The 24,535-nt window shown below is 43.4% G+C and overlaps 38 non-coding genes and 1 pseudogene across 38 annotated transcripts; 13 read left to right on the plus strand and 26 right to left on the minus strand.

The window, feature by feature from the left end:
* The first annotated feature begins 3,564 nt into the window (after positions 1 to 3,564).
* LOC139451181 (small nucleolar RNA U3) lies at positions 3,565 to 3,784 on the plus strand. Its single transcript, XR_011652287.1, has one exon. It is a non-coding gene; the product is annotated as a small nucleolar RNA U3 (small nucleolar RNA).
* Positions 3,785 to 3,947: 163 nt separating this feature from the next.
* Trnav-cac (transfer RNA valine (anticodon CAC)) lies at positions 3,948 to 4,020 on the minus strand. The gene has a single exon. It is a non-coding gene; the product is annotated as a tRNA-Val (tRNA).
* Positions 4,021 to 4,241: 221 nt separating this feature from the next.
* On the minus strand, positions 4,242 to 4,314 carry Trnav-aac (transfer RNA valine (anticodon AAC)). The gene has a single exon. It is a non-coding gene; the product is annotated as a tRNA-Val (tRNA).
* Positions 4,315 to 4,903: 589 nt separating this feature from the next.
* On the plus strand, positions 4,904 to 5,123 carry LOC139451187 (small nucleolar RNA U3). The gene has a single exon (XR_011652293.1). It is a non-coding gene; the product is annotated as a small nucleolar RNA U3 (small nucleolar RNA).
* Positions 5,124 to 5,286: 163 nt separating this feature from the next.
* Trnav-cac (transfer RNA valine (anticodon CAC)) lies at positions 5,287 to 5,359 on the minus strand. Its single transcript has one exon. It is a non-coding gene; the product is annotated as a tRNA-Val (tRNA).
* Positions 5,360 to 5,581: 222 nt separating this feature from the next.
* Trnav-aac (transfer RNA valine (anticodon AAC)) lies at positions 5,582 to 5,654 on the minus strand. Its single transcript has one exon. It is a non-coding gene; the product is annotated as a tRNA-Val (tRNA).
* Positions 5,655 to 6,243: 589 nt separating this feature from the next.
* Positions 6,244 to 6,463, plus strand: LOC139451186 (small nucleolar RNA U3). The gene has a single exon (XR_011652292.1). It is a non-coding gene; the product is annotated as a small nucleolar RNA U3 (small nucleolar RNA).
* A 163-nt stretch (positions 6,464 to 6,626) lies between these two features.
* On the minus strand, positions 6,627 to 6,699 carry Trnav-cac (transfer RNA valine (anticodon CAC)). The gene has a single exon. It is a non-coding gene; the product is annotated as a tRNA-Val (tRNA).
* Positions 6,700 to 6,919: 220 nt separating this feature from the next.
* On the minus strand, positions 6,920 to 6,992 carry Trnav-aac (transfer RNA valine (anticodon AAC)). Its single transcript has one exon. It is a non-coding gene; the product is annotated as a tRNA-Val (tRNA).
* A 3,660-nt stretch (positions 6,993 to 10,652) lies between these two features.
* LOC139451190 (small nucleolar RNA U3) lies at positions 10,653 to 10,859 on the plus strand (annotated as a pseudogene).
* A 163-nt stretch (positions 10,860 to 11,022) lies between these two features.
* On the minus strand, positions 11,023 to 11,095 carry Trnav-cac (transfer RNA valine (anticodon CAC)). Its single transcript has one exon. It is a non-coding gene; the product is annotated as a tRNA-Val (tRNA).
* A 221-nt stretch (positions 11,096 to 11,316) lies between these two features.
* On the minus strand, positions 11,317 to 11,389 carry Trnav-aac (transfer RNA valine (anticodon AAC)). Its single transcript has one exon. It is a non-coding gene; the product is annotated as a tRNA-Val (tRNA).
* A 589-nt stretch (positions 11,390 to 11,978) lies between these two features.
* Positions 11,979 to 12,198, plus strand: LOC139451192 (small nucleolar RNA U3). Its single transcript, XR_011652296.1, has one exon. It is a non-coding gene; the product is annotated as a small nucleolar RNA U3 (small nucleolar RNA).
* A 163-nt stretch (positions 12,199 to 12,361) lies between these two features.
* Trnav-cac (transfer RNA valine (anticodon CAC)) lies at positions 12,362 to 12,434 on the minus strand. The gene has a single exon. It is a non-coding gene; the product is annotated as a tRNA-Val (tRNA).
* Positions 12,435 to 12,654: 220 nt separating this feature from the next.
* Positions 12,655 to 12,727, minus strand: Trnav-aac (transfer RNA valine (anticodon AAC)). Its single transcript has one exon. It is a non-coding gene; the product is annotated as a tRNA-Val (tRNA).
* A 589-nt stretch (positions 12,728 to 13,316) lies between these two features.
* Positions 13,317 to 13,536, plus strand: LOC139451199 (small nucleolar RNA U3). The gene has a single exon (XR_011652301.1). It is a non-coding gene; the product is annotated as a small nucleolar RNA U3 (small nucleolar RNA).
* A 163-nt stretch (positions 13,537 to 13,699) lies between these two features.
* Trnav-cac (transfer RNA valine (anticodon CAC)) lies at positions 13,700 to 13,772 on the minus strand. Its single transcript has one exon. It is a non-coding gene; the product is annotated as a tRNA-Val (tRNA).
* A 220-nt stretch (positions 13,773 to 13,992) lies between these two features.
* Positions 13,993 to 14,065, minus strand: Trnav-aac (transfer RNA valine (anticodon AAC)). Its single transcript has one exon. It is a non-coding gene; the product is annotated as a tRNA-Val (tRNA).
* A 589-nt stretch (positions 14,066 to 14,654) lies between these two features.
* LOC139451200 (small nucleolar RNA U3) lies at positions 14,655 to 14,874 on the plus strand. Its single transcript, XR_011652302.1, has one exon. It is a non-coding gene; the product is annotated as a small nucleolar RNA U3 (small nucleolar RNA).
* Positions 14,875 to 15,331: 457 nt separating this feature from the next.
* Positions 15,332 to 15,404, minus strand: Trnav-aac (transfer RNA valine (anticodon AAC)). The gene has a single exon. It is a non-coding gene; the product is annotated as a tRNA-Val (tRNA).
* Positions 15,405 to 15,993: 589 nt separating this feature from the next.
* Positions 15,994 to 16,213, plus strand: LOC139451140 (small nucleolar RNA U3). The gene has a single exon (XR_011652248.1). It is a non-coding gene; the product is annotated as a small nucleolar RNA U3 (small nucleolar RNA).
* A 163-nt stretch (positions 16,214 to 16,376) lies between these two features.
* Positions 16,377 to 16,449, minus strand: Trnav-cac (transfer RNA valine (anticodon CAC)). Its single transcript has one exon. It is a non-coding gene; the product is annotated as a tRNA-Val (tRNA).
* A 221-nt stretch (positions 16,450 to 16,670) lies between these two features.
* On the minus strand, positions 16,671 to 16,743 carry Trnav-aac (transfer RNA valine (anticodon AAC)). Its single transcript has one exon. It is a non-coding gene; the product is annotated as a tRNA-Val (tRNA).
* Positions 16,744 to 17,332: 589 nt separating this feature from the next.
* Positions 17,333 to 17,552, plus strand: LOC139451204 (small nucleolar RNA U3). Its single transcript, XR_011652306.1, has one exon. It is a non-coding gene; the product is annotated as a small nucleolar RNA U3 (small nucleolar RNA).
* Positions 17,553 to 17,715: 163 nt separating this feature from the next.
* Trnav-cac (transfer RNA valine (anticodon CAC)) lies at positions 17,716 to 17,788 on the minus strand. Its single transcript has one exon. It is a non-coding gene; the product is annotated as a tRNA-Val (tRNA).
* Positions 17,789 to 18,009: 221 nt separating this feature from the next.
* Trnav-aac (transfer RNA valine (anticodon AAC)) lies at positions 18,010 to 18,082 on the minus strand. The gene has a single exon. It is a non-coding gene; the product is annotated as a tRNA-Val (tRNA).
* A 589-nt stretch (positions 18,083 to 18,671) lies between these two features.
* On the plus strand, positions 18,672 to 18,891 carry LOC139451201 (small nucleolar RNA U3). Its single transcript, XR_011652303.1, has one exon. It is a non-coding gene; the product is annotated as a small nucleolar RNA U3 (small nucleolar RNA).
* Positions 18,892 to 19,054: 163 nt separating this feature from the next.
* On the minus strand, positions 19,055 to 19,127 carry Trnav-cac (transfer RNA valine (anticodon CAC)). Its single transcript has one exon. It is a non-coding gene; the product is annotated as a tRNA-Val (tRNA).
* A 221-nt stretch (positions 19,128 to 19,348) lies between these two features.
* On the minus strand, positions 19,349 to 19,421 carry Trnav-aac (transfer RNA valine (anticodon AAC)). The gene has a single exon. It is a non-coding gene; the product is annotated as a tRNA-Val (tRNA).
* A 589-nt stretch (positions 19,422 to 20,010) lies between these two features.
* LOC139451202 (small nucleolar RNA U3) lies at positions 20,011 to 20,230 on the plus strand. The gene has a single exon (XR_011652304.1). It is a non-coding gene; the product is annotated as a small nucleolar RNA U3 (small nucleolar RNA).
* Positions 20,231 to 20,393: 163 nt separating this feature from the next.
* On the minus strand, positions 20,394 to 20,466 carry Trnav-cac (transfer RNA valine (anticodon CAC)). The gene has a single exon. It is a non-coding gene; the product is annotated as a tRNA-Val (tRNA).
* Positions 20,467 to 20,687: 221 nt separating this feature from the next.
* Positions 20,688 to 20,760, minus strand: Trnav-aac (transfer RNA valine (anticodon AAC)). The gene has a single exon. It is a non-coding gene; the product is annotated as a tRNA-Val (tRNA).
* A 589-nt stretch (positions 20,761 to 21,349) lies between these two features.
* On the plus strand, positions 21,350 to 21,569 carry LOC139451216 (small nucleolar RNA U3). Its single transcript, XR_011652317.1, has one exon. It is a non-coding gene; the product is annotated as a small nucleolar RNA U3 (small nucleolar RNA).
* A 163-nt stretch (positions 21,570 to 21,732) lies between these two features.
* On the minus strand, positions 21,733 to 21,805 carry Trnav-cac (transfer RNA valine (anticodon CAC)). The gene has a single exon. It is a non-coding gene; the product is annotated as a tRNA-Val (tRNA).
* Positions 21,806 to 22,026: 221 nt separating this feature from the next.
* On the minus strand, positions 22,027 to 22,099 carry Trnav-aac (transfer RNA valine (anticodon AAC)). The gene has a single exon. It is a non-coding gene; the product is annotated as a tRNA-Val (tRNA).
* Positions 22,100 to 22,762: 663 nt separating this feature from the next.
* Trnav-aac (transfer RNA valine (anticodon AAC)) lies at positions 22,763 to 22,835 on the minus strand. Its single transcript has one exon. It is a non-coding gene; the product is annotated as a tRNA-Val (tRNA).
* A 589-nt stretch (positions 22,836 to 23,424) lies between these two features.
* Positions 23,425 to 23,644, plus strand: LOC139451203 (small nucleolar RNA U3). Its single transcript, XR_011652305.1, has one exon. It is a non-coding gene; the product is annotated as a small nucleolar RNA U3 (small nucleolar RNA).
* A 163-nt stretch (positions 23,645 to 23,807) lies between these two features.
* Positions 23,808 to 23,880, minus strand: Trnav-cac (transfer RNA valine (anticodon CAC)). Its single transcript has one exon. It is a non-coding gene; the product is annotated as a tRNA-Val (tRNA).
* Positions 23,881 to 24,101: 221 nt separating this feature from the next.
* On the minus strand, positions 24,102 to 24,174 carry Trnav-aac (transfer RNA valine (anticodon AAC)). Its single transcript has one exon. It is a non-coding gene; the product is annotated as a tRNA-Val (tRNA).
* Between the last annotated feature and the right edge of the window lie 361 nt (positions 24,175 to 24,535).

Here is a 24,535-nt window from a genome sequence, read left to right on the forward strand (position 1 = left end):
CTGACACATACATCCTGAAACACATACTGACACATACATCCTGACACACATACTGACACATACATCCTGACAAACGTGCTGAAACATACATCCTGACACACATGCTGACAAATACATCCTGACACACAAGCTGACACATACACCCTGACACACATACAGACACATACATCCTGACACCCATGCAGACACATACATCCTGAAACACATGCTGACACATACATTCTGACACACATACTGACACATACATCCTGACACACATGATGACACAAACATCCTGAAACACATGCTGACACATACATCCTGACACACATGCTGACACATACATCCCAACACACATGCTGACACATACATCCTAACACACATGCTGACACCTACATCCTGACAAACATACTGACACATACATCCTGACACACATACTGACACACATACTGATACATACATCCTGACACACATGCTGGCACATACATCCTGAAACACATGCTGTCACATACATCCTGACACATATACTGACACATACATACTGAAGCACATGCTGAAACATACATCCTGACACACATGCTGAAACATACATCCTGACACACATGCTGAAACATACATCCTGACACACATACTGAAACATACATCCTGACACACATGCTGACACAAACACCATGAAACACATGCTGACACATACATCCTGACACACATACTGACACATACATCCTGACACACATGCTGACACATACATCCTGACACACATACTGACACATACATCCTGACACACATGCTGACACATACATCCTGAAACACATGCTGACACATACATCCTGACACACATACTGACACATACATCCTGACACATATGCTGACACAAACATCCTGACACACATGCTGACACATACATCCTGACACATACATCCTGACACACATACTGACACATACATCCTGACACACATACTGACACATACATCGTGAACACATGCTGACACAAACATCCTGACACACATACTGACACATACATCCTGACACACATGCTGAAACATATATCCTGACAGATATACTGACACATACATCCTGACACACATGCTGACACATACATCCTGAAACACATGCTGACACATACATCCTGACACAAATACTGACACATACTTCCTGACACATATGCTGACACATACATCCTGACACACATGCTGACACATACATCCTGACATACATCCTGACACATACATCCTGACACACATACTGACACATACATCCTGACACACATACTGACACATACATCGTGAAACACATGCTGACACATACATCCTGACACATATGCTGACACATACATCCTGACACACATGCTGAAACATACATCCTGACACACATGCTGACACATACATCCTAAAACACATGCTGACACATACATCCTGACACACATGCTGACACATACATCCTAAAACACATGCTGACACATACATCCTGACGCACATACTGACACATACATCCTGACACATACATCCTGAAGCACATGTTGAAACATACATCCTGACACACATGCTGACACATACATCCTGACACAAATGCTGAAACATACATACTGACACACATACTGACACATACATCCTGACACCCATGCTGAAAAAATCATCCTGAAATACATGCTAACACATACATCTTGACACAAATCCTGAGACTCATGCTGACACGTACATCCTGGCACACATGCTGAAACATACATCCTGACACACATACTGACACCTACATCCTGACACCCATGCAGACATATACATCCTGAAACACATGCTGACACATACATTCTGACACACATGCTGAAACATACATTCTGACACACATACTGACACATACATCCTGACACACATGCTGACAAAAACATCCTGAAACACATGCTGACACATACATCCTGACACACATGCTGACACAAACATCCTGACACACATACTGACACATACATCCTGACACACATGCTGACACATACATCCTGAAACACATGCATCCTGACACATACATCCTGAGTCACATACTGACACACATATCCTGACACACATGCTGACACATATATCCTGATACACATACTGACACAAACACCCTGAAACACATGCTGACAAATACATCCTGACACACATGCTGACACATACATCCTGACACACATGCTGAAACATACATCTTGACACACATACTGACACATACATCCTGACACACATGCTGACACAAACATCCTGACACACATGCTGACACATACATCCTGATATACATCCTGGCACATACATCCTGACACACATACTGACACATACATCCTGACACACATACTGACACATACATCGTGAAACACATGCTGACACAAACATCCTGACATACATGCTGACACATACATCCTGACACACATGCTGAAACATACATCCTGACACACATGCTGACACATACATCGTGAAACACATGCTGACACATACATCCTGACACACATGCTGACACATACATCCTGACATACATCCTGACACACATACTGACACATACATCCTGACACACATACTAACACATACATCCTGATACACACGCTGACACATACATCCTGAAACACATGCTGACACATACATCCTGACACACATCCTGACACCTACATCCTGAAATACATGCTAACACATACATCCTGACACAAATCCTGAGACCCATGCTGACACATACTTCCTGACACACATGCTGACACATACATCCTGATATACGTCCTGACACACATGTTGACACATACATCCTGAAACACATACTGACACATACATCCTGACAAACATACTGTCACAAACATCCTGACACACATACTGACACATACATCCTGACACACATGCTGACACATACATCCTGAAACACATGCTGACACATACATCCTGACACACATGCTGAAACATACATCCTGACACACATACTGACACATACATCCCGACACACATGCTGACAAATACATCCTGACACACATGCTGACACAAACATCCTGAAACACATGCTGACACATACATCTTGACACACATACTAACACAGACATCCCGACACACATGCTGACACATACATCCTGACAAATACATCCTGAAGCACATGTTGAAATATACATCCTGACACACATGCTGACACATACATCCTGACATATATGCTGACAAATACATCCTGGCACACATGCTGACACCTACATCCTGACAAACATACTGACACATACTAGACAGTTAACACCATGTATATTGATGTCTTATCTCACAAACATCCCACAAACTTCTCTCAACTGGACAGTTTACACAGGAACAGCCATACAGTCTCAATCACGGTCAATGGGAGATAACCACTGCCACGATGTAATCACCAAACAATATACATTGTACAAACCACTTCAGCTGTTGACATTATCTGTACTCTCTATGTTTTTTTTCGCAAATCACAAACGTGGAATGAATCCTAAGTACACAGAGGTGGCGATGTCTGTAACTGATTGACCTGATGAAGATTTTTCAAAAGATTTAGCAGGAATGTTACATGCTGTTGCATACCACACTGGCGTGCCTTTTGAAAAGAAGTAGGTACAAATTCCGCCATATGTTAGTTAAGATCATACTTTTAGGGATCATTTCTATAGTATGCATCGCCATGACTTCAGGTAAAACTGACAGTCTACCAAACCACGAGGACGATAGACAGCCTCTCTTTCTGAGCGCGAAGCGAACCAGGGTGAGTGCCAGCTCAGGCTAGTAACTCTGGTTATTGATGACCGTTCCTCTCAGTCACATGTGGCAGAGATGGAGGGAAGAGAGGCATTCTGAGTGGTTTGGCTTATCTATTTTTCCAAGTAAATGTCGATTAGCCACTTCATATAGACACTTTGTGCGTGACTTCATAATTAATCAACAGTGGACACAGTCAACACAATACGCTGTGTGTGCCAGCAAGAGAGAAGTAAAATAACAATTCATAGAAGAGCCAAAACATCAAGGTTCAGGCGAGGCTCGAACTCGCGGCTTTCTGCGTGTGAAGCAGACGTGATAACCACTACACCACTGAACCGCAGCTGTGTTGGTGGCTGTGTTTGTAAAGACTTATACCTGCCACGGACACTAACAGAGCACGGCAAGTTTAGGATCTGCCGAGGGGTGGTGTACATTTGTAAAAGGCGACAAGAAACAAAACATTAAGTAGTATCAAGCCCCCTTCGCTGGTGGTAGGTTTTTACCTGAGAAACAGAGATGTATACATTCCATGAAATAATGGAAATCCCCCCAAAAGTAAGGTTCCGGCGAGGCTTGAACTCGCGGCCTTCTGCGTGTTAAGCAGACGTGATAACCACTACACCACGGAACCACCTGTAAACGAGCATGAATCTCTTTCGTGTACCATTGATTGTATGTTTTCTTTTCTCTCACGGCATTTCCTCTTACTGGTTCCATCATTTCCAATATCAGGACTTTGTACCATTGAAACATGACTGGAAACGTATTTGATCACGATCAGGGGGCTAATTAAGGTGTAACGATGTCTTATCTCACAAACTTCCCACCAGCTTCTCTCAACTAGACAGTTAACACCATGTATATTGATGTCTTATCTCACAAACATCCCACCAACTTCTCTCAACTGGACAGTTTACACAGGAGCAGCCATACAGTCTCAATCACGGTCAATGGGAGATAACCACTGCCACGATGTAATCACCAAACAATATACATTGTACAAACCACTTCAGCTGTTGACATTATCTGTACTCTCTATGTTTTTTTCGCAAATCACAAACGTGGAATGAATCCTAAGTACACAGAGGTGGCGATGTCTGTAACTGATTGACCTGATGAAGATTTTTCAAAAGATTTAGCAGGAATGTTACATGCTGTTGCATACCACACTGGCGTGCCTTTTGAAAAGAAGTAGGTACAAATTCCGCCATATGTTAGTTAAGATCATACTTTTAGGGATCATTTCTATAGTATGCATCGCCATGACTTCAGGTAAAACTGACAGTCTACCAAACCACGAGGACGATAGACAGCCTCTCTTTCTGAGCGCGAAGCGAACCAGGGTGAGTGCCAGCTCAGGCTAGTAACTCTGGTTATTGATGACCGTTCCTCTCAGTCACATGTGGCAGAGATGGAGGGAAGAGAGGCATTCTGAGTGATTTGGCTTAACTATTTTTCCAAGTAAATGTCGATTAGCCACTTCATATAGACACTTTGTGCGTGACTTCATAATTAATCAACAGTGGACACAGTCAACACGATACGCTGTGTGTGCCAGCAAGAGAGAAGTAAAATAACAATTCATAGAAGAGCCAACACATCAAGGTTCAGGCGAGGCTCGAACTCGCGGCCTTCTGCGTGTGAAGCAGACGTGATAACCACTACACCACTGAACCGCAGCTGTGTTGGTGGCTGTGTTTGTAAAGACTTATACCTGCCACGGACACTAACAGAGCACGGCAAGTTGAGGATCTGCTGAGGGGTGGTGTGCATTTGTAAAAGGCGACAAGAAACAAAACATTAAGTAGTATCAAGCCCCCTTCGCTGGTGGTAGGTTTTTACCTGAGAAAGAGAGATGTATACATTCCATGAAATAATGGAAATCCCCCCCAAAAGTAAGGTTCCGGCGAGGCTCGAACTCGCGGCCTTCTGCGTGTTAAGCAGACGTGATAACCACTACACCACGGAACCACCTGTAAACGAGCATGAATCTCTTTCGTGTACCATTGATTGTATGTTTTCTTTTCTCTCACGGCATTTCCTCTTACTGGTTCCATCATTTCCAATATCAGGACTTTGTACCATTGAAACATGACTGGAAACGTATTTGATCACGATCAGGGGGCTAATTAAGGTGTAACGATGTCTTATCTCACAAACTTCCCACCAGCTTCTCTCAACTAGACAGTTAACACCATGTATATTGATGTCTTATCTCACAAACATCCCACCAACTTCTCTCAACTGGACAGTTTACACAGGAGCAGCCATACAGTCTCAATCACGGTCAATGGGAGATAACCACTGCCACGATGTAATCACCAAACAATATACATTGTACAAACCACTTCAGCTGTTGACATTATCTGTACTCTCTATGTTTTTTTCGCAAATCACAAACGTGGAATGAATCCTAAGTACACAGAGGTGGCGATGTCTGTAACTGATTGACCTGATGAAGATTTTTCAAAAGATTTAGCAGGAATGTTACATGCTGTTGCATACCACACTGGCGTGCCTTTTGAAAAGAAGTAGGTACAAATTCCGCCATATGTTAGTTAAGATCATACTTTTAGGGATCATTTCTATAGTATGCATCGCCATGACTTCAGGTAAAACTGACAGTCTACCGAACCACGAGGACGATAGACAGCCTCTCTTTCTGAGCGCGAAGCGAACCAGGGTGAGTGCCAGCTCAGGCTAGTAATTCTGGTTATTGATGACCGTTCCTCTCAGTCACATGTGGCAGAGATGGAGGGAAGAGAGGCATTCTGAGTGGTTTGGCTTATCTATTTTTCCAAGTAAATGTCGATTAGCCACTTCATATAGACACTTTGTGCGTGACTTCATAATTAATCAACAGTGGACACAGTCAACACAATACGCTGTGTGTGCCAGCAAGAGAGAAGTAAAATAACAATTCATAGAAGAGCCAAAACATCAAGGTTCAGGCGAGGCTCGAACTCGCGGCCTTCTGCGTGTGAAGCAGACGTGATAACCACTACACCACTGAACTGCAGCTGTGTTGGTGCAGTGTTTGTAAAGACTTATACCTGCCACGGACACTAACAGAGCACGGCAAGTTGAGGATCTGCCGAGGGGTGGTGTACATTTGTAAAAGGCGACAAGAAACAAAACATTAAGTAGTATCAAGCCCCCTTCGCTGGTGGTAGGTTTTTACCTGAGAAAGAGAGATGTATACATTCCATGAAATAATGGAAATCCCCCCAAAAGTAAGGTTCCGGCGAGGCTCGAACTCGCGGCCTTCTGCGTGTTAAGCAGACGTGATAACCACTACACCACAGAACCACCTGTAAACGAGCACGAATCTCTTTCGTGTACCATTGATTGTATGTTTTCTTTTCTCTCACGGCATTTCCTCTTACTGGTTCCATCATTTCCAATATCAGGACTTTGTACCATTGAAACATGACTGGAAACGTATTTGATCACGATCAGGGGGCTAATTAAGGTGTAACGATGTCTTATCTCACAAACTTCCCACCAGCTTCTCTCAACTAGACAGTTAACACCATGTATATTGATGTCTTATCTCACAAACATCCCACCAACTTCTCTCAACTGGACAGTTTACACAGGAGCAGCCATACAGTCTCAATCACGGTCAATGGGAGATAACCACTGCCACGATGTAATCACCAAACAATATACATTGTACAAACCACTTCAGCTGTTGACATTATCTGTACTCTCTATGTTTTTTTCGCAAATCACAAACGTGGAATGAATCCTAAGTACACAGAGGTGGCGATGTCTGTAACTGATTGACCTGATGAAGATTTTTCAAAAGATTTAGCAGGAATGTTACATGCTGTTGCATACCACACTGGCGTGCCTTTTGAAAAGAAGTAGGTACAAATTCCGCCATATGTTAGTTAGGCAAAACGCCGGTACGATGGTGGAACAGGGAAATAGCAAAAGCTAGGAGAGTGAGAAAGAAAGCCCTAAATAGGTCAAAAAGGGATAAATCAGCCTTTGCCCAAGTCCGAGCAGCCAGGACGAAAGTAAGACAACTCATAGACGATTCTAAAAAAGAGTCATGGCACACCTTCTGCAAATCCCTTAATGAGAAAACAAATGCTAAAACAGTCTGGAGCAAAATACACGCAATCAGGGGTAAGCGGAAACCTACAAAAATTCCCAAGTTAGCCAACGCCCATACAGTCAAAGAAAAGGCCAACATTCTAGCTGAGCACTTCTCATCTGTCAGCAGCAACACAAATTGCAGCGAAGAATTCAAACAGGAAAAAATGCTTATGCCTAAGATCTCAAAACGGCCGGAAAGCAAGCATCTGGTATACAATATACCATTTACTGTGACAGAGTTTGATGATGCGATACAACATAGAAAAGGCACAGCACCTGGTCTTGACACAACCAGTTACGAGATATTGAAAAACCTACCTGATCAAACCAAAGGCTTACTCACTGAGTTGTATAACACGATATGGTCCAAAGGAGAAGTCCCAAAAGCATGGAAACATGCTGCGGTTATCCCGCTGCTCAAGCAAGGGAAAGAAGAAGCCCTACCAAACTCTTATCGACCGATCTCACTCACCTCAAACATGTGCAAAGCCATAGAAGCCATGGTTACAAAAAGGCTCATGCATCATCTTGAAACTGGCAATCACATAAAACCTGACCAAAGTGGCTTCAGGAAGGGACACTCGTGTCTAGATCATATTCTAAGACTGGAAAATGAAATAGAAAAAGCCCAATTAAACAGACAATACTTAGCCGCAGTATTTCTGGACTTCAGCAAAGCCTTCGATATGGTATGGCATGACGGACTCCTCTCAAAACTATCACAAAATGGAGTTGAAGGGAACATGGCAAACTTCATAGACAGCTTCCTGCAAGACAGGTCGCTATCAGTTAAACTAGGGAACAATCGATCGGATCCTATGGCACTGGACAATGGCACGCCACAAGGCAGCATCATAAGCCCAACCCTGTTTAATATCATGATCAATGATCTTTTTGACCATGTCAACTCTCCTACCCAAACTTCTAAGTTCGCTGATGACGGAGCAATATGGGTAAAGCACAGAGATATCTCACAGATCAGAAAAAAACTCCAGTCAGCCCTGGACGGAGTAGATCAATGGTGCAATAAATGGGGATTCACCCTTTCAAGTGAAAAAACGGTTGGAGTTCTATTCAAACGCCGGGGGAAAGATGCTATGATACCCCGTGTCTCCATAAAAGGCAAACCTATCAAATTCGAAAAATCTGCAATATTTCTTGGAGTTATCCTTGATCAACACCTCACTTGGCGCAAGCATATAGAATATGTGGAAAACAGATGTCAAAAAGACCTGAACGTATTACGGGCAATCTCAGGCACATCTTGGGGCACATCGAGGGACACTCAGCTGGACCTCTACAAAGCTCTTATCAGATCAAAAATTGACTATGGTTGTGAGGCTTTTCACTCAGCATCAAATACTGTCTTGAGGCGCCTAGACAGAATACAATACAAAGCCCTAATGCTGGCCACAGGCGCAGCGACAGGCACCTCACTAGAAGCACTACAAGTAGAAACGGGAGAACTCCCATTAAAACTAAGAAGAGAGCAGGCAATATTATCGTTCTGGGGACGAACATCAAACCCTTTGGTTAAAAAGATATGGCAAGACAAAAACGCTCGAGATGAAGCCCTAGCTCGAAAAAATCCCTCACTAAAGCCATCTGGGATATTAGTACGTGAACTCATTCGAAGTCACAATTGCGATGACATTCAGCCTCCAGAAAGTCACTACAAAGGGTTACACCCTCCCTGGACTTTACAAACTCCCAAAGTTGACACTGCTTTAACATCAGAAGTCACTAAAAGAGAAAACCCAACCCTACTACGATCAGTAGCTATCACTAAAATTCAAACTACCTGGGACAGCTGGGCCCATATATACACTGATGGATCCAAGAATCCTATCAACAACAGTGCTGGTTACGGGATCCATATCCACAGCTCCAAACCCCAAGCACATTCAGTTCGCTTGCCTGATGGTCAGTCAGTATTCACGGCTGAATTGGAGGCAATTCATCATGCACTCAAACTCATACCGGAACTCCCGGAAGCAAAGGCGGTCGTCCTATCAGACTCGCTAAGTGCACTTCAGGCCATCAGTGGGAGAAACTCAAACTCCAGGCCAAACACAGTCAACAATATTCTATACGAATATACAAAACTATCGGACCAAGGGCAACAGGTGGAGCTGTGTTGGATCCCCTCTCACATAGATATTCATGGAAATGAAAAAGCAGACTCACTGGCGAAGCTAGCTCTAGACAAAGCGGATATACAGCCTATTCCCTTTAGTAAACTAGAGATAAAAAGCAAAATCAAAGCCCTCATAGCAAAAAGATGGCAAGCCCAATGGGACGCAAGTAAGATCGGCAGATGGCTATACAAAATTCAACCCAAGGTCCAACAAAAGCCAAACTCATACTCAAATGAAAGGAAAATTGAAACTGCTATCTCACGCCTCAGACTTGGTCACAAAAAGCACTATGACAAGGTTTGTTCATCTTGCAATCAGGCTGAAACCATTGACCACCTGTTACTAGAATGTCAAGACCATGCCCCAGCCCGGGCTAGGTTAAAACAAGAATTGCAGTTAGATCCGCTATCTGTCATAGATCTCCTAAAGCCAAGAGATGCAATAGCGAAGGCCAAACTAACTCTATTTCTGAGAGATGGACAACTGCTTGAACGTATATAAACAGAGCAGCCAAGGATAAAAATGAAATCATATCAATATAAGAAAATAGAAATCATATCAATGCAAAAACAGAAAATATGTGAACACCGAAATCACAATAGATATGTGAACCCTTCTCACACACAGGAGTCCCAAAGAGGGACAGGTCAGCCGAAATTGCCTAGGCAGAAGGCGACCTCTTAAACACCTAATGCAACAACAACAACAACAACATATGTTAGTTACGATCATACTTTTAGGGATCATTTCTATAGTATGCATCGCCATGACTTCAGGTAAAACTGACAGTCTACCAAACCACGAGGACGATAGACAGCCTCTCTTTCTGAGCGCGAAGCGAACCAGGGTGAGTGCCAGCTCAGGCTAGTAACTCTGGTTATTGATGACCGTTCCTCTCAGTCACATGTGGAAGAGAGGCATTCTGAGTGGTTTGGCTTATCTATTTTTCCAAGTAAATGTCGATTAGCCACTTCATATAGACACTTTGTGCGTGACTTCATAATTAATCAACAGTGGACACAGTCAACACAATACGCTGTGTGTGCCAGCAAGAGAGAAGTAAAATAACAATTCATAGAAGAGCCAAAACATCAAGGTTCAGGCGAGGCTCGAACTCGCGGCCTTCTGCGTGTGAAGCAGACGTGATAACCACTACACCACTGAACCGCAGCTGTGTTGGTGGCTGTGTTTGTAAAGACTTATACCTGCCACGGACATTAACAGAGCACGGCAAGTTGAGGATCTGCTGAGGGGTGGTGTACATTTGTAAAAGGCGACAAGAAACAAAACATTAAGTAGTATCAAGCCCCCTTCGCTGGTGGTAGGTTTTTACCTGAGAAACAGAGATGTATACATTCCATTAAATAATGGAAATCCCCCCAAAAGTAAGGTTCCGGCGAGGCTCGAACTCGCGGCCTTCTGCGTGTTAAGCAGACGTGATAACCACTACACCACGGAACCACCTGTAAACGAGCATGAATCTCTTTCGTGTACCATTGATTGTATGTTTTCTTTTCTCTCACGGCATTTCCTCTTACTGGTTCCATCATTTCCAATATCAGGACTTTGTACCATTGAAACATGACTGGAAACGTATTTGATCACGATCAGGGGGCTAATTAAGGTGTAACGATGTCTTATCTCACAAACTTCCCACCAGCTTCTCTCAACTAGACAGTTAACACCATGTATATTGATGTCTTATCTCACAAACATCCCACCAACTTCTCTCAACTGGACAGTTTACACAGGAGCAGCCATACAGTCTCAATCACGGTCAATGGGAGATAACCACTGCCACGATGTAATCACCAAACAATATACATTGTACAAACCACTTCAGCTGTTGACATTATCTGTACTCTCTATGTTTTTTTCGCAAATCACAAACGTGGAATGAATCCTAAGTACACAGAGGTGGCGATGTCTGTAACTGATTGACCTGATGAAGATTTTTCAAAAGATTTAGCAGGAATGTTACATGCTGTTGCATACCACACTGGCGTGCCTTTTGAAAAGAAGTAGGTACAAATTCCGCCATATGTTAGTTAAGATCATACTTTTAGGGATCATTTCTATAGTATGCATCGCCATGACTTCAGGTAAAACTGACAGTCTACCAAACCACGAGGACGATAGACAGCCTCTCTTTCTGAGCGCGAAGCGAACCAGGGTGAGTGCCAGCTCAGGCTAGTAACTCTGGTTATTGATGACCGTTCCTCTCAGTCACATGTGGCAGAGATGGAGGGAAGAGAGGCATTCTGAGTGGTTTGGCTTATCTATTTTTCCAAGTAAATGTCGATTAGCCACTTCATATAGACACTTTGTGCGTGACTTCATAATTAATCAACAGTGGACACAGTCAACACAATACGCTGTGTGTGCCAGCAAGAGAGAAGTAAAATAACAATTCATAGAAGAGCCAAAACATCAAGGTTCAGGCGAGGCTCGAACTCGCGGCCTTCTGCGTGTGAAGCAGACGTGATAACCACTACACCACTGAACCGCAGCTGTGTTGGTGCAGTGTTTGTAAAGACTTATACCTGCCACGGACACTAACAGAGCACGGCAAGTTGAGGATCTGCTGAGGGGTGGTGTACATTTGTAAAAGGCGACAAGAAACAAAACATTAAGTAGTATCAAGCCCCCTTCGCTGGTGGTAGGTTTTTACCTGAGAAACAGAGATGTATACATTCCATTAAATAATGGAAATCCCCCCAAAAGTAAGGTTCCGGCGAGGCTCGAACTCGCGGCCTTCTGCGTGTTAAGCAGACGTGATAACCACTACACCACGGAACCACCTGTAAACGAGCATGAATCTCTTTCGTGTACCATTGATTGTATGTTTTCTTTTCTCTCACGGCATTTCCTCTTACTGGTTCCATCATTTCCAATATCAGGACTTTGTACCATTGAAACATGACTGGAAACGTATTTGATCACGATCAGGGGGCTAATTAAGGTGTAACGATGTCTTATCTCACAAACTTCCCACCAGCTTCTCTCAACTAGACAGTTAACACCATGTATATTGATGTCTTATCTCACAAACATCCCACCAACTTCTCTCAACTGGACAGTTTACACAGGAGCAGCCATACAGTCTCAATCACGGTCAATGGGAGATAACCACTGCCACGATGTAATCACCAAACAATATACATTGTACAAACCACTTCAGCTGTTGACATTATCTGTACTCTCTATGTTTTTTTCGCAAATCACAAACGTGGAATGAATCCTAAGTACACAGAGGTGGCGATGTCTGTAACTGATTGACCTGATGAAGATTTTTCAAAAGATTTAGCAGGAATGTTACATGCTGTTGCATACCACACTGGCGTGCCTTTTGAAAAGAAGTAGGTACAAATTCCGCCATATGTTAGTTAAGATCATACTTTTAGGGATCATTTCTATAGTATGCATCGCCATGACTTCAGGTAAAACTGACAGTCTACCAAACCACGAGGACGATAGACAGCCTCTCTTTCTGAGCGCGAAGCGAACCAGGGTGAGTGCCAGCTCAGGCTAGTAACTCTGGTTATTGATGACCGTTCCTCTCAGTCACATGTGGCAGAGATGGAGGGAAGAGAGGCATTCTGAGTGGTTTGGCTTATCTATTTTTCCAAGTAAATGTCGATTAGCCACTTCATATAGACACTTTGTGCGTAACTTCATAATTAATCAACAGTGGACACAGTCAACACAATACGCTGTGTGTGCCAGCAAGAGAGAAGTAAAATAACAATTCATAGAAGAGCCAAAACATCAAGGTTCAGGCGAGGCTCGAACTCGCGGCCTTCTGCGTGTGAAGCAGACGTGATAACCACTACACCACTGAACCGCAGCTGTGTTGGTGCAGTGTTTGTAAAGACTTATACCTGCCACGGACACTAACAGAGCACGGCAAGTTGAGGATCTGCTGAGGGGTGGTGTACATTTGTAAAAGGCGACAAGAAACAAAACATTAAGTAGTATCAAGCCCCCTTCGCTGGTGGTAGGTTTTTACCTGAGAAACAGAGATGTATACATTCCATTAAATAATGGAAATCCCCCCAAAAGTAAGGTTCCGGCGAGGCTCGAACTCGCGGCCTTCTGCGTGTTAAGCAGACGTGATAACCACTACACCACGGAACCACCTGTAAACGAGCATGAATCTCTTTCGTGTACCATTGATTGTATGTTTTCTTTTCTCTCACGGCATTTCCTCTTACTGGTTCCATCATTTCCAATATCAGGACTTTGTACCATTGAAACATGACTGGAAACGTATTTGATCACGATCAGGGGGCTAATTAAGGTGTAACGATGTCTTATCTCACAAACTTCCCACCAGCTTCTCTCAACTAGACAGTTAACACCATGTATATTGATGTCTTATCTCACAAACATCCCACCAACTTCTCTCAACTGGACAGTTTACACAGGAGCAGCCATACAGTCTCAATCACGGTCAATGGGAGATAACCACTGCCACGATGTAATCACCAAACAATATACATTGTACAAACCACTTCAGCTGTTGACATTATCTGTACTCTCTATGTTTTTTTCGCAAATCACAAACGTGGAATGAATCCTAAGTACACAGAGGTGGCGATGTCTGTAACTGATTGACCTGATGAAGATTTTTCAAAAGATTTAGCAGGAATGTTACATGCTGTTGCATACCACACTGGCGTGCCTTTTGAAAAGAAGTAGGTACAAATTCCGCCATATGTTAGTTAAGATCATACTTTTAGGGATCATTTCTATAGTATGCATCGCCATGACTTCAGGTAAAACTGACAGTCTACCAAACCACGAGGACGATAGACAGCCTCTCTTTCTGAGCGCGAAGCGAACCAGGGTGAGTGCCAGCTCAGGCTAGTAACTCTGGTTATTGATGACCGTTCCTCTCAGTCACATGTGGCAGAGATGGAGGGAAGAGAGGCATTCTGAGTGGTTTGGCTTATCTATTCTTCCAAGTAAATGTCGATTAGCCACTTCATATAGACACTTTGTGCGTGACTTCATGATTAATCAACAGTGGACACAGTCAACACAATACGCTGTGTGTGCCAGCAAGAGAGAAGTAAAATAACAATTCATAGAAGAGCCAAAACATCAAGGTTCAGGCGAGGCTCGAACTCGCCTGTTTCTTCGTGTGAAGCAGACGTGATAACCACTACACCACTGAACTGCAGCTGTGTTGGTGCAGTGTTTGTAAAGACTTATACCTGCCACGGACACTAACAGAGCACGGCAAGTTGAGGATCTGCTGAGGGGTGGTGTACATTTGTAAAAGGCGACAAGAAACAAAACATTAAGTAGTATCAAGCCCCCTTCGGTGGTGGTAGGTTTTTACCTGAGAAAGAGAGATGTATACATTCCATGAAATAATGGAAATCCCCCCCAAAAGTAAGGTTCCGGCGAGGCTCGAACTCGCGGCCTTCTGCGTGTTAAGCAGACGTGATAACCACTACACCACGGAACCACCTGTAAACGAGCATGAATCTCTTTCGTGTACCATTGATTGTATGTTTTCTTTTCTCTCACGGCATTTCCTCTTACTGGTTCCATCATTTCCAATATCAGGACTTTGTACCATTGAAACATGACTGGAAACGTATTTGATCACGATCAGGGGGCTAATTAAGGTGTAACGATGTCTTATCTCACAAACTTCCCACCAGCTTCTCTCAACTAGACAGTTAACACCATGTATATTGATGTCTTATCTCACAAACATCCCACCAACTTTTCTCAACTGGACAGTTTACACAGGAGCAGCCATACAGTCTCAATCACGGTCAATGGGAGATAACCACTGCCACGATGTAATCACCAAACAATATACATTGTACAAACCACTTCAGCTGTTGACATTATCTGTACTCTCTATGTTTTTTTCGCAAATCACAAACGTGGAATGAATCCTAAGTACACAGAGGTGGCGATGTCTGTAACTGATTGACCTGATGAAGATTTTTCAAAAGATTTAGCAGGAATGTTACATGCTGTTGCATACCACACTGGCGTGCCTTTTGAAAAGAAGTAGGTACAAATTCCGCCATATGTTAGTTAAGATCATACTTTTAGGGATCATTTCTATAGTATGCATCGCCATGACTTCAGTTAAAACTGACAGTCTACCAAACCACGAGGACGATAGACAGCCTCTCTTTCTGAGCGCGAAGCGAACCAGGGTGAGTGCCAGCTCAGGCTAGTAACTCTGGTTATTGATGACCGTTCCTCTCAGTCACATGTGGCAGAGATGGAGGGAAGAGAGGCATTCTGAGTGGTTTGGCTTATCTATTCTTCCAAGTAAATGTCGATTAGCCACTTCATATAGACACTTTGTGCGTGACTTCATGATTAATCAACAGTGGACACAGTCAACACAATACGCTGTGTGTGCCAGCAAGAGAGAAGTAAAATAACAATTCATAGAAGAGCCAAAACATCAAGGATCAGGCGAGGCTCGAACTCGCGGCCTTCTGCGTGTGAAGCAGACGTGATAACCACTACACCACTGAACTGCAGCTGTGTTGGTGCAGTGTTTGTAAAGACTTATACCTGCCACGGACACTAACAGAGCACGGCAAGTTGAGGATCTGCTGAGGGGTGGTGTACATTTGTAAAAGGCGACAAGAAACAAAACATTAAGTAGTATCAAGCCCCCTTCGGTGGTGGTAGGTTTTTACCTGAGAAAGAGAGATGTATACATTCCATGAAATAATGGAAATCCCCCCCAAAAGTAAGGTTCCGGCGAGGCTCGAACTCGCGGCCTTCTGCGTGTTAAGCAGACGTGATAACCACTACACCACGGAACCACCTGTAAACGAGCATGAATCTCTTTCGTGTACCATTGATTGTATGTTTTCTTTTCTCTCACGGCATTTCCTCTTACTGGTTCCATCATTTCCAATATCAGGACTTTGTACCATTGAAACATGACTGGAAACGTATTTGATCACGATCAGGGGGCTAATTAAGGTGTAACGATGTCTTATCTCACAAACTTCCCACCAGCTTCTCTCAACTAGACAGTTAACACCATGTATATTGATGTCTTATCTCACAAACATCCCACCAACTTTTCTCAACTGGACAGTTAACACAGGAGCAGCCATACAGTCTCAATCACGGTCAATGGGAGATAACCACTGCCACGATGTAATCACCAAACAATATACATTGTACAAACCACTTCAGCTGTTGACATTATCTGTACTCTCTATGTTTTTTTCGCAAATCACAAACGTGGAATGAATCCTAAGTACACAGAGGTGGCGATGTCTGTAACTGATTGACCTGATGAAGATTTTTCAAAAGATTTAGCAGGAATGTTACATGCTGTTGCATACCACACTGGCGTGCCTTTTGAAAAGAAGTAGGTACAAATTCCGCCATATGTTAGTTAAGATCATACTTTTAGGGATCATTTCTATAGTATGCATCGCCATGACTTCAGTTAAAACTGACAGTCTACCAAACCACGAGGACGATAGACAGCCTCTCTTTCTGAGCGCGAAGCGAACCAGGGTGAGTGCCAGCTCAGGCTAGTAACTCTGGTTATTGATGACCGTTCCTCTCAGTCACATGTGGCAGAGATGGAGGGAAGAGAGGCATTCTGAGTGGTTTGGCTTATCTATTCTTCCAAGTAAATGTCGATTAGCCACTTCATATAGACACTTTGTGCGTGACTTCATGATTAATCAACAGTGGACACAGTCAACACAATACGCTGTGTGTGCCAGCAAGAGAGAAGTAAAATAACAATTCATAGAAGAGCCAAAACATCAAGGTTCAGGCGAGGCTCGAACTCGCGGCCTTCTGCGTGTGAAGCAGACGTGATAACCACTACACCACTGAACTGCAGCTGTGTTGGTGCAGTGTTTGTAAAGACTTATACCTGCCACGGACACTAACAGAGCACGGCAAGTTGAGGATCTGCTGAGGGGTGGTGTACATTTGTAAAAGGCGACAAGAAACAAAACATTAAGTAGTATCAAGCCCCCTTCGGTGGTGGTAGGTTTTTACCTGAGAAAGAGAGATGTATACATTCCATGAAATAATGGAAATCCCCCCCAAAAGTAAGGTTCCGGCGAGGCTCGAACTCGCGGCCTTCTGCGTGTTAAGCAGACGTGATAACCACTACACCACGGAACCACCTGTAAACGAGCATGAATCTCTTTCGTGTACCATTGATTGTATGTTTTCTTTTCTCTCACGGCATTTCCTCTTACTGGTTCCATCATTTCCAATATCAGGACTTTGTACCATTGAAACATGACTGGAAACGTATTTGATCACGATCAGGGGGCTAATTAAGGTGTAACGATGTCTTATCTCACAAACTTCCCACCAGCTTCTCTCAACTAGACAGTTAACACCATGTATATTGATGTCTTATCTCACAAACATCCCACCAACTTTTCTCAACTGGACAGTTAACACAGGAGCAGCCATACAGTCTCAATCACGGTCAATGGGAGATAACCACTGCCACGATGTAATCACCAAACAATATACATTGTACAAACCACTTCAACTGTTGACATTATCTGTACTCTCTATGTTTTTTTCGCAAATCACAAACGTGGAATGAATCCTAAGTACACAGAGGTGGCGATGTCTGTAACTGATTGACCTGATGAAGATTTTTCAAAAGATTTAGCAGGAATGTTACATGCTGTTGCATACCACACTGGCGTGCCTTTTGAAAAGAAGTAGGTACAAATTCCGCCATATGTTAGTTAAGATCATACTTTTAGGGATCATTTCTATAGTATGCATCGCCATGACTTCAGGTAAAACTGACAGTCTACCAAACCACGAGGACGATAGACAGCCTCTCTTTCTGAGCGCGAAGCGAACCAGGGTGAGTGCCAGCTCAGGCTAGTAACTCTGGTTATTGATGACCGTTCCTCTCAGTCACATGTGGCAGAGATGGAGGGAAGAGAGGCATTCTGAGTGGTTTGGCTTATCTATTCTTCCAAGTAAATGTCGATTAGCCACTTCATATAGACACTTTGTGCGTGACTTCATGATTAATCAACAGTGGACACAGTCAACACAATACGCTGTGTGTGCCAGCAAGAGAGAAGTAAAATAACAATTCATAGAAGAGCCAAAACATCAAGGTTCAGGCGAGGCTCGAACTCGCGGCCTTCTGCGTGTGAAGCAGACGTGATAACCACTACACCACTGAACTGCAGCTGTGTTGGTGCAGTGTTTGTAAAGACTTATACCTGCCACGGACACTAACAGAGCACGGCAAGTTGAGGATCTGCTGAGGGGTGGTGTACATTTGTAAAAGGCGACAAGAAACAAAACATTAAGTAGTATCAAGCCCCCTTCGGTGGTGGTAGGTTTTTACCTGAGAAAGAGAGATGTATACATTCCATGAAATAATGGAAATCCCCCCCAAAAGTAAGGTTCCGGCGAGGCTCGAACTCGCGGCCTTCTGCGTGTTAAGCAGACGTGATAACCACTACACCACGGAACCACCTGTAAACGAGCATGAATCTCTTTCGTGTACCATTGATTGTATGTTTTCTTTTCTCTCACGGCATTTCCTCTTACTGGTTCCATCATTTCCAATATCAGGACTTTGTACCATTGAAACATGACTGGAAACGTATTTGATCACGATCAGGGGGCTAATTAAGGTGTAACGATGTCTTATCTCACAAACTTCCCACCAGCTTCTCTCAACTAGACAGTTAACACCATGTATATTGATGTCTTATCTCACAAACATCCCACCAACTTTTCTCAACTGGACAGTTAACACAGGAGCAGCCATACAGTCTCAATCACGGTCAATGGGAGATAACCACTGCCACGATGTAATCACCAAACAATATACATTGTACAAACCACTTCAACTGTTGACATTATCTGTACTCTCTATGTTTTTTTCGCAAATCACAAACGTGGAATGAATCCTAAGTACACAGAGGTGGCGATGTCTGTAACTGATTGACCTGATGAAGATTTTTCAAAAGATTTAGCAGGAATGTTACATGCTGTTGCATACCACACTGGCGTGCCTTTTGAAAAGAAGTAGGTACAAATTCCGCCATATGTTAGTTAAGATCATACTTTTAGGGATCATTTCTATAGTATGCATCGCCATGACTTCAGGTAAAACTGACAGTCTACCAAACCACGAGGACGATAGACAGCCTCTCTTTCTGAGCGCGAAGCGAACCAGGGTGAGTGCCAGCTCAGGCTAGTAACTCTGGTTATTGATGACCGTTCCTCTCAGTCACATGTGGCAGAGATGGAGGGAAGAGAGGCATTCTGAGTGGTTTGGCTTATCTATTCTTCCAAGTAAATGTCGATTAGCCACTTCATATAGACACTTTGTGCGTGACTTCATGATTAATCAACAGTGGACACAGTCAACACAATACGCTGTGTGTGCCAGCAAGAGAGAAGTAAAATAACAATTCATAGAAGAGCCAAAACATCAAGGTTCAGGCGAGGCTCGAACTCGCGGCCTTCTGCGTGTGAAGCAGACGTGATAACCACTACACCACTGAACTGCAGCTGTGTTGGTGCAGTGTTTGTAAAGACTTATACCTGCCACGGACACTAACAGAGCACGGCAAGTTGAGGATCTGCTGAGGGGTGGTGTACATTTGTAAAAGGCGACAAGAAACAAAACATTAAGTAGTATCAAGCCCCCTTCGGTGGTGGTAGGTTTTTACCTGAGAAAGAGAGATGTATACATTCCATGAAATAATGGAAATCCCCCCCAAAAGTAAGGTTCCGGCGAGGCTCGAACTCGCGGCCTTCTGCGTGTTAAGCAGACGTGATAACCACTACACCACGGAACCACCTGTAAACGAGCATGAATCTCTTTCGTGTACCATTGATTGCATGTTTTCTTTTCTCTCACGGCATTTCCTCTTACTGGTTCCATCATTTCCAATATCAGGACTTTGTACCATTGAAACATGACTGGAAACGTATTTGATCACGATCAGGGGGCTAATTAAGGTGTAACGATGTCTTATCTCACAAACTTCCCACCAGCTTCTCTCAACTAGACAGTTAACACCATGTATATTGATGTCTTATCTCACAAACATCCCACCAACTTCTCTCAACTGGACAGTTTACACAGGAGCAGCCATACAGTCTCAATCACGGTCAATGGGAGATAACCACTGCCACGATGTAATCACCAAACAATATACATTGTACAAACCACTTCAGCTGTTGACATTATCTGTACTCTCTATGTTTTTTTCGCAAATCACAAACGTGGAATGAATCCTAAGTACACAGAGGTGGCGATGTCTGTAACTGATTGACCTGATGAAGATTTTTCAAAAGATTTAGCAGGAATGTTACATGCTGTTGCATACCACACTGGCGTGCCTTTTGAAAAGAAGTAGGTACAAATTCCGCCATATGTTAGTTAAGATCATACTTTTAGGGATCATTTCTATAGTATGCATCGCCATGACTTCAGTTAAAACTGACAGTCTACCAAACCACGAGGACGATAGACAGCCTCTCTTTCTGAGCGCGAAGCGAACCAGGGTGAGTGCCAGCTCAGGCTAGTAACTCTGGTTATTGATGACCGTTCCTCTCAGTCACATGTGGCAGAGATGGAGGGAAGAGAGGCATTCTGAGTGGTTTGGCTTATCTATTTTTCCAAGTAAATGTCGATTAGCCACTTCATATAGACACTTTGTGCGTGACTTCATAATTAATCAACAGTGGACACAGTCAACACAATACGCTGTGTGTGCCAGCAAGAGAGAAGTAAAATAACAATTCATAGAAGAGCCAAAACATCAAGGTTCAGGCGAGGCTCAAACTCGCGGCCTTCTGCGTGTGAAGCAGACGTGATAACCTCTACACCACTGAACCGCAGCTGTGTTGGTGCAGTGTTTGTAAAGACTTATACCTGCCACGGACACTAACAGAGCACGGCAAGTTGAGGATCTGCTGAGGGGTGGTGTACATTTGTAAAAGGCGACAAGAAACAAAACATTAAGTAGTATCAAGCCCCCTTCGCTGGTGGTAGGTTTTTACCTGAGAAACAGAGATGTATACATTCCATGAGATAATGGAAATCCCCCCCAAAAGTAAGGTTCCGGCGAGGCTCGAACTCGCGGCCTTCTGCGTGTTAAGCAGACGTGATAACCACTACACCACGGAACCACCTGTAAACGCGCATGAATCTCTTTCGTGTACCATTGATTGTATGTTTTCTTTTCTCTCACGGCATTTCCTCTTACTGGTTCCATCATTTCCAATATCAGGACTTTGTACCATTGAAACATGACTGGAAACGTATTTGATCACGATCAGGGGGCTAATTAAGGTGTAACGATGTCTTATCTCACAAACTTCCCACCAGCTTCTCTCAACTAGACAGTTAACACCATGTATATTGATGTCTTATCTCACAAACATCCCACCAACTTCTCTCAACTGGACAGTTTACACAGGAGCAGCCATACAGTCTCAATCACGGTCAATGGGAGATAACCACTGCCACGATGTAATCACCAAACAATATACATTGTACAAACCACTTCAGCTGTTGACATTATCTGTACTCTCTATGTTTTTTTCGCAAATCAAAAACGTGGAATGAATCCTAAGTACACAGAGGTGGCGATGTCTGTAACTGATACCTGCCACGGACACTAACAGAGCACGGGAAGTTGAGGATCTGCTGAGGGGTGGTGTACATTTGTAAAAGGCGACAAGAAACAAAACATTAAGTAGTATCAAGCCCCCTTCGGTGGTGGTAGGTTTTTACCTGAGAAAGAGAGATGTATACATTCCATGAAATAATGGAAATCCCCCCCAAAAGTAAGGTTCCGGCGAGGCTCGAACTCGCGGCCTTCTGCGTGTTAAGCAGACGTGATAACCACTACACCACGGAACCACCTGTAAACGAGCATGAATCTCTTTCGTGTACCATTGATTGTATGTTTTCTTTTCTCTCACGGCATTTCCTCTTACTGGTTCCATCATTTCCAATATCAGGACTTTGTACCATTGAAACATGACTGGAAACGTATTTGATCACGATCAGGGGGCTAATTAAGGTGTAACGATGTCTAATCTCACAAACTTCCCACCAGCTTCTCTCAACTAGACAGTTAACACCATGTATATTGATGTCTTATCTCACAAACATCCCACCAACTTCTCTCAACTGGACAGTTTACACAGGAGCAGCCATACAGTCTCAATCACGGTCAATGGGAGATAACCACTGCCACGATGTAATCACCAAACAATATACATTGTACAAACCACTTCAGCTGTTGACATTATCTGTACTCTCTATGTTTTTTTCGCAAATCACAAACGTGGAATGAATCCTAAGTACACAGAGGTGGCGATGTCTGTAACTGATTGACCTGATGAAGATTTTTCAAAAGATTTAGCAGGAATGTTACATGCTGTTGCATACCACACTGGCGTGCCTTTTGAAAAGAAGTAGGTACAAATTCCGCCATATGTTAGTTAAGATCATACTTTTAGGGATCATTTCTATAGTATGCATCGCCATGACTTCAGGTAAAACTGACAGTCTACCAAACCACGAGGACGATAGACAGCCTCTCTTTCTGAGCGCGAAGCGAACCAGGGTGAGTGCCAGCTCAGGCTAGTAACTCTGGTTATTGATGACCGTTCCTCTCAGTCACATGTGGCAGAGATGGAGGGAAGAGAGGCATTCTGAGTGGTTTGGCTTATCTATTTTTCCAAGTAAATGTCGATTAGCCACTTCATATAGACACTTTGTGCGTGACTTCATAATTAATCAACAGTGGACACAGTCAACACAATACGCTGTGTGTGCCAGCAAGAGAGAAGTAAAATAACAATTCATAGAAGAGCCAAAACATCAAGGTTCAGGCGAGGCTCGAACTCGCGGCCTTTTGCGTGTGAAGCAGACGTGATAACCTCTACACCACTGAACCGCAGCTGTGTTGCTGCAGTGTTTGTAAAGACTTATACCTGCCACGGACACTAACAGAGCACGGCAAGTTGAGGATCTGCTGAGGGGTGGTGTACATTTGTAAAAGGCGACAAGAAACAAAACATTAAGTAGTATCAAGCCCCCTTCGGTGGTGGTAGGTTTTTACCTGAGAAAGAGAGATGTATACATTCCATGAAATAATGGAAATCCCCCCCAAAAGTAAGGTTCCGGCGAGGCTCGAACTCGCGGCCTTCTGCGTGTTAAGCAGACGTGATAACCACTACACCACGGAACCACCTGTAAACGAGCATGAATCTCTTTCGTGTACCATTGATTGTATGTTTTCTTTTCTCTCACGGCATTTCCTCTTACTGGTTCCATCATTTCCAATATCAGGACTTTGTACCATTGAAACATGACTGGAAACGTATTTGATCACGATCAGGGGGCTAATTAAGGTGTAACGATGTCTTATCTCACAAACTTCCCACCAGCTTCTCTCAACTAGACAGTTAACACCATGTATATTGATGTCTTATCTCACAAACATCCCACCAACTTCTCTCAACTGGACAGTTTACACAGGAGCAGCCATACAGTCTCAATCACGGTCAATGGGAGATAACCACTGCCACGATGTAATCACCAAACAATAT

This window comes from Haliotis cracherodii, unplaced genomic scaffold (assembly GCF_022045235.1).
Source record: "Haliotis cracherodii isolate W230 unplaced genomic scaffold, xgHalCrac1.p SCAF_8, whole genome shotgun sequence".
Classification (NCBI taxonomy): domain Eukaryota; kingdom Metazoa; phylum Mollusca; class Gastropoda; order Lepetellida; family Haliotidae; genus Haliotis; species Haliotis cracherodii.